Here is a 7627-nt window from a genome sequence, read left to right on the forward strand (position 1 = left end):
TTAGATGGGCAACTATGGGCTAACATCATCTTTATCAAGTATTAGCAAAGGTTATAGCTGGAAAAGCCTTTGCTTGTTGAATGGAAGAGATATCATAGAACAGAGTAACTGATAATACTTCGATCTTGAATTAGGTTAGGTCTTAATCTGCTTCTAGCCAGTTGATCTATTGAAATATGTGGGCTGTGCTTTTCGGTTTTTGATTGTTCTATGATTTTCTTCTTGCTTCTAGATTTAATGTATTCTTAATTTGTTTTACAGATCACTCTTTTTTCTTTGGAATAAACCAGTGTGGATGAGGGAGCCCAAAAGGGAATTAATCGGTTTTGGTGCATATTTTGAAGACATCTTCACAGAACATATTGCTCTGAAGTTAGGGTTAAAGTGAAACTTTCCATTAGGATAGTGCAGAGGACAACATTCTCTCAGGGGAAGGTAAAACATTCTAAGCTTTCCTCTCCCAGGCATCTTCCCTCAGGCACTGAGACTGCAGCCATCCAATACATGGGGACAGGCAAAAGAGAATTCAAAAGTCAAATATATTTCAACAGCTAATTTTTAGTAAGTCTGGCAATGAGATCTTTCCATTCTTCTCTCTTCTTTGTGATATATATATGAGAGATTTAGCTACAATAGTGATTCTGGCTGTTGTCTAAAGGAGTTCTGACACAAGGCCTCAGTGTTATGTATCACATACATCCCACAGTCACAGCTGTTTTTGTTGAGCAGGGGCTTTCTCTTCCACAAAGGCCAGTTTGTTTCCTTTTCTGCCTGAGAAAGCCTCTAGTTTTCTGCTACCTGCTCTGCATGGAATGAGTTGCTACTATACGAATCATAATGAAAAAAGCCATTTTTACCTTGCATATAAACCAACAAGCTCCAGTGGGTTCCCCCAGCTATGTGGTTGGAATTATCATTGATGGCTAAAAATACAGTTCTCTTGTTGGGGAGATCCAAGGGTTCAAGGAACATGGTGATCTCTGCTGGGTTGACAGCCACTTGATGAACTGAGTAATTTCAGGGTTGATGAAGCAGACGCGGTCAGAGCAGTCATGAAATTGACTGTTGGCAAGGTACTCAAAGGAAAACCCAATAACATGGTCATTGAGCCAGTTTGAAGGATCCAGTAGTTAGATACTGCCACAGGAGACTGTTCATGTAACTCAAGACTACTGGGTCCATTTTGTACTGACCAGGGCTGCTTAGAAATTCCAGAAGCTGCTTAGGGCCTCACCACCCCTACCAGCCTCCAAGCAGCACTGTACTGGCTGGAAAAGGAAAATTATGCATTGGTTTTATATGCATCTTAGTCATAAAAAGGAGATGTAGAATTAATGAAATCTGAAGGAACTGTATTTTGGATTTGAATGTAAACTCAGTCTTAGAGTTTCATATTTCATTTCAGCTGAATTATTTTTAATGTCTGATTGGTAAAATTCCAAACTAGCAAATTGCACCTGTATGTTGCTACCTTTCCCATGTTAAAGGAGACAATATTACACTAATACACACCTACATCATTTTAGTTTTAACAAATGAGATCGTATAAGACATGCTGTTGTGTTCTGCACTTATTTCAATTTGTTGTTCAGTTGCTCAGTCATGTTCGACTCTTTGCAACCCCATGGACTGCAGGATGCTTGGCTTCCCTGTCCTTTACTATCTTCTGGAACGTGCTCAAACTCATGTCCTTTGAGTCAATGATGCCATCCAACCATCTCATTCTCTGTCATCCTCTTCTCCTGCCTTAATCTTTGCCAGCATCAGGTTCTTTTAGAATGAGTCAGCTCTTCGCAATTAAGTGGCCAAAGTATTGGAGCTTCAGCTTCAGGATCAGTCCTTCCAGTGAATATTCAGGATTGATTTCCTTTAGGATAGACTGGTTTGATCTCCTTTAGTCCATGTCAATATATTCAGAATACTGTTAACAGCTAAATAGTATTACATAATATAAATGTGCTATAATTTAAATTAACAATTTTCCTATTGAGGGAAAGTTGTTTTTGTATTCAGTTATTTGCCTTTTTAAAATGATGTTAGTTTGATATGCACACCTTTATACTTTTGTGTATGTGTGTTTTGTGGAATTGTTAACTTAAGACCTGCTCATTTTCAATGTTCATATGCATTGCTAAATTGTGAGAAGATGCCCTATTCGTGACATCAGCTATTGTGTATTCCTGCAGTCTTTTTATTGTCACCAATCTGATTGGCAAAACATAAATTATATTTAAGTCATCCTTGCGGTTACTTGCATTTTCCATTGCTAATGAAGATGAGCAACTTTTTATACATTTATGAGTCATTTGCCCTTCCTCTGTAAATTTCCTGTTCCTGACCTTTATCCATTTTTAATATGCTCATTTTTTCTTCTTGACTTGCAGGAAGACTGTGTATGTTAAGGATATTATCTTTGTCAGCTTGGGCTTCTCTAACAAAGTACCATAGACTAGATGGCTTAAACAATTGAAATTTATTTCTCCCTGTTCTGGGGGCAGGAAAGTCCAAGATTAAGGTGTTAGACAATTAACTGGCAAGGGCTCTCCTTCTAGGCATCTTCTTGCTATATCCTATATGCTATGTCCTCACATGGCAGAGAGAGCAAGCAACTTGTCCGGTCTCTTTTTCTAAGGGCACTAATTCCCTTGTGAAGACCTTGCCCTCAGGACCTCATCAAATGAGAACCTACTGTTATAGCACAGGAAACTCAGTACTCTGTGTGACCTAAAAGGGAAAGAAATCCAAAAAAGAGGGCATATATGTATATTATAGGTGATTCACTTTGCTGTACAGTAGAAACTGACACAACATTTTAAAGCAACTATACTTCAATAAAAATTAATTAAAAAATAAAAACTAAATTACCTCCCAAAGGCCTCACCTCTAAATACTGTTACATTGGGAGATAGGGATTAAACATAGGGATTTGGTGGGAGGGAGACACAGTTGTGTCCAAAACAGGTATTGATACTTTTCTATGTTTGCTAAAATACTTTTCTACCAGGCTGCCACTTTCTTCTGCATTGAAGGTGTCTTTCAGCACATAAGAATTTTACATTTTCACTTGGGCAGAACTAACCTTTAATGGATTCCTTCTTTTGCTTCTTGTTTAGAAAGACTTTCTGTCCTCAAAGATGAAAAATATATCCCCTTATGTCATTTTCTACAATTTGAGTTTTGTTTTTAATCTTTAAACTGTGTAGTTTTCATGGAATGTATATTTGTGTGTCATGTGAAATGGGCCTCTACCTTTTCTTTTTAAATCCCAGATATATAACCAATAGATCCCACATCATGAGAATAATTTCAGAATTTTTTTTCTAAGTTATATTTTTGAAGTCTTATCTTGGATAGATTTCCACTAGGCTTTTTGAAATATTGCACTTAGCTCACCTGGCCTCTATTATTAACGCAGAATGGGAAACAGTGGTCTAGGCCACACCATAATAAAAGTAATACCACCCTTAGTATTCAACAATGCCACTATCACTAGTAGGATTCAGCCTTTGAATTGTTTTTTGAGTAAAGAATATTTATGTAATACCATTTTTCCTGTTTGCCATATGTCTTCCATGACCATCAATAGTTTCCAGGTGGTTAGGTGGGTTAATTAGGAGGTATATTATTTTGCTGGGGCTGTAATTAAGCACCACAGACTAGGTGGCTTAAACAACAGAAATGTATTTCCTCACATTTCTGGAGGCTAGAAGTTTGAGACCAAGGTGTCAGTAGAGTTGATTTCTAATGAAGCCTGTCTCCCTGTCTGTTTCCTTTATCTTCACATGGTCTTTTGTCTGTATCTAATATCCCCTTCTGATGAGGATAATATTGTAATATTGGATTAGGGCCCATCCTGGGGATTTCATTTAACCTTGCTGTTGTTTAATTGATATGTCTGACTCTTTTGAGACCCCATAACCTGCCAGGCCCCTCTGCCCATGGGATTTCCCAGGCAAGAATACTAGTGTGGGCTGCCATTTCCTTTTCCAAGGGATCTTTCTGGCCCAGGGATGGAGGCTGCATTAGGCCTCCTGCACTGCAGGTGGATTCTTTTCCACTGTGCCTCCTGGAAAGCCCTTTTTACCTGAATGTCTTGCTGAATCAGATTGCTGGATTCCACTGGCTGATTAAGTAGGTCTTGGGAAGGACGACCAAATTTACCTTTCTAACAAGATGTGGCAAGATGGCAGAGTAGAAGGGTGTGCACTCATCTTGTCCTGTGAGAACTCCAAAACTACAACCGGCTGCCGAACAGCCAGAGACAGGAGAATGTTGCATCCCACCAAGGAAAGCTATCCCACAGCCGAGGGCAAAGGAGAGTTCCGGCAAGATGGTAGGAGGGGCGAAATCACATCTAGATTCAAACCCCACACCTCCTAGAGACGCTCAGAGGCGCAAACAAACCTTGTGCGCACCAGGACCCAGAGGCCCCACAGAGACCAAGACAGACCTGTGTCTGGGCGTCTCCTGAGGAGGAGCAGGCCAGCAGGGAACCACTGCAGGGGCAGGGGCTCTGGGTGCAGCAGACCTGGGCATCGCATAAGCCCTCTTGGAGGAGGTCACCATTAACCCTACCAGAGAGCTGCCAGAACTTAAACAGGACTGAGGAAACAGACTCTTGGGGGGCCCAAACAAAAGCTTGTGTGTACCAGGACCCAAGAAAAAGGAGCAGTGACCCCAGAAGAGACTGACTCAGACTTGCCCGTGGGTGTCCAGGAGTGTCCAGTGGAGGCGTGGGTTGGTGGTGGCCTTCTGCAGGCTGGGGGCACTGAGTGCAGGAGTGCATGTATGGCATCTTTTGAAGGTGGTTGCCATTATCTTCATTACCTCCACAACAGTTTGGCCTCAGGTCAAACAGGAAGGGAACACAGCCCCAGCCATCAACAGAAAATTGGATTTAAGATTTACTGAGCATGGCCTCACCCATCAGAACAAGACCCAGTTTCCCCCTCAGTCAGGCTCTTCCATTGGGAAGCTTCCATAAGCCTCTTATCCTTCTCCATCAGAGGGCAGACAGGGGAAAACCACAGTCACAGAAAACTAACCAATCTGATCACAAGGAACACAGCCTGGTCTAACTCAATGAAACTATGAGCCATGCCGTGTAGGGCCACTCAAAACAGATGGGTCGTGGTAGAGAGTTCTGACAAAATGTGGTCCACTGGGGAAGGGAATGGCAAACAGTATTCTTGCCTTGAGAACCCCATGTACAGTATGAAAAGGCAAAATGATAGGACACTGAAAGATAAATTCCCCAGGTCAGGAGGTGCACAATATGCACTGCAGATCAGTGGAAAAATGACTCCAGAAAGAATGAAGAGGTGGATCCAAAGCAAAAACAACACCCAGTTTTGGATGTGACTGGTGATGAAAGTAAAGTCCAACGCTGTAAAGAGCAATATTGCATAGGTACCTGGAATGTTAGGTCCATGAATCAAGGCAAATTGGAAGTGGTCAAACGGGAGATGGCAAGAGTGAACATTGACATTTTAGGAACCAGTGAACTAAAATGGACTGGAATGGGTGAATTTAACTCAGATGACCATTATATCTACTACTGTGGGCAAGAATCCCTTAGAAGAAATGGGGTAGCCCTTGTAGTCAAGAAAAGAGTCCAAAATGCAGTACTTGGATGCAATCTCAAAAACTACAGAATGATCTCTGTTCAATTCCAAGGCAAACCATTCAATATTGCAGTAATCCAAGCCTATGCCCCAACTAGTAATGCTGAAGAAGCTGAAGTTAAATGGTTCTATGAAAACCTAAAAGACCTTCTAGAACTATCACCCCCAAAAGATGTCCTTTTCATTATAGGGGACTGGATTGCAGAAGTAGGAAGTCAAGAGATACCTAAAGTAACAGAAAAAGTTGGCCTTGGAGTACAAAACAAAGCAGGTCAAAGGCTAACAGAGTTTTGCAAAGAGAATGCACTGGTCATAGCAAACACCCTCTTCCAACAACACAAGAGAAGACTCTACACAAGGACATCACCAGATGGTCAATACCAAAATCAGATTATATTCTTTGCAGCCAAAGATGGAGAACCTCTATACAGTCAGCAAAAACAAGACCAGGAGCTGACAGTGGCTCAGATCGTGAACTTTTCATTGCCAAACACAGACTTAAATTGAAGAAAGTAGGGAAAACCACTATTCAGGTATGACCTAAATCAAATCCCTTATGATTATACAGTGGACGTGACACATAGATTCAAGAGATTAGATCTAATAGAGTACCTGGAGAACTATGGATGGAGGTTCATGACACTGTACAAGAGGCAGGAATCAAGACTATCCCCAAGAAAAAGGAAAGCAAAAAGGCAAAAGGGTTGTCTGAGGAGGCCTTACAAAGAGCTGAGAAAAGAAGAGAAGCTAGAGGCAAAGGAGAAAAGGAAAGATATACCCATGTGAATGCAGAGTTCCAGAGAATAGCAAGGAGAAATAAGAAAGCCTTCTTCAGTGATCAATGCAATGAAATCAATGCAATGAAATAGAGGAAAACAATAGACTGGGAAAGACTAGAGATCTTTTCAAGAAAATTAGAGATACCAAGTGAACATTTCTTACAATGATGGGCACAATAAAGGACAGAAATGGTATGGACCTAACAGAAGCAGAAGATATTAAGAGGTGGCAAGAATACACAGAAGAACTATACAAAAAATCTTTACGACCCAGATAGCCACAATGGTATGATCACTGTACTAGAGCCAGACATCCTAGAATGCAAAGTCAAGTGGGCCTTAGGAAGCATCACTACAAACAAAGCTAGTGGAGGTGATGGAATTCCAGTTGAGCCATTTCAAATCCTAAAGGATGATGCTGTGAAAGTGCTGCATGCTCAATATGCCAGCAAATTTGGAAAACTCAGCAGTGGCCACAGGACTGGAAAAGGTCAATTTTCATTCCAATCTCAAAGAAAGGCAATGCCAAAAAATCCTCAAACTACCGCAAAATTGCACTCATCTCACATGCTAGCAAAGTAATACTCAAAATTTCCAACTCAGGCTTCAACAGTATGTGAACTGTGAACTTTCAGATGTTCAAGGTGGATTTAGAAAAGCCAGAGGAACAAAGATAAAACTGCCGATATCTGTTTGATCACCAAAAAAGAAAGAGAATATATTAAAATAGTCAACAGTTTGGGCTCCAAAATCACTGCAGATGCTGATTGCAGCCATGAAATTAAAAGATGCTTGCTCCTTGGAAGGAAAGTTATGACCAACCTTGATAGTATATTAAAAAGCAGAGACATTACTTTGCCAACAAAGGTCCGTCTAGTCAAGGCAATGGTTTTTCCCGTGGTCATGTATGGATGTGAGAATTGGACTGTGAAGAAAGCTGATTGCCGAAGAATCGATGCTTTTGAACTGTGATGTTGGAGAAGACTCTTGAGAGTCCCTTGGCCTGCAAGGAGATCCAACCAGTCCATTCTAAAGGAGATCAATCCTGGGTGTTCATTGGAGGGACTGATGCTAAAGCTGAAACTCCAATACTTTGGCCATCTCATGCGACGAGTTGACTCACTGGAAAAGACTCTGATGCTGGGAAAGGTTGGGGGCGGGAGGAGAAGGGGATGACTGAGAATGAGATGGCTGGATGGCATCACTGACTCTGTGGACATGAGT

At 41.2% G+C, this 7627-nt stretch overlaps 1 pseudogene; it reads right to left on the reverse strand.

The window, feature by feature from the left end:
• Positions 1-479: 479 nt before the first annotated feature.
• LOC129541264 (sentrin-specific protease 8-like) lies at positions 480-1182 on the reverse strand (annotated as a pseudogene).
• Between the last annotated feature and the right edge of the window lie 6445 nt (positions 1183-7627).

This window comes from Moschus berezovskii, chromosome 4 (assembly GCF_049115385.1).
Source record: "Moschus berezovskii isolate FMDL1 chromosome 4, NW_MosBer_1.0, whole genome shotgun sequence".
NCBI lineage: Eukaryota > Metazoa > Chordata > Mammalia > Artiodactyla > Moschidae > Moschus > Moschus berezovskii.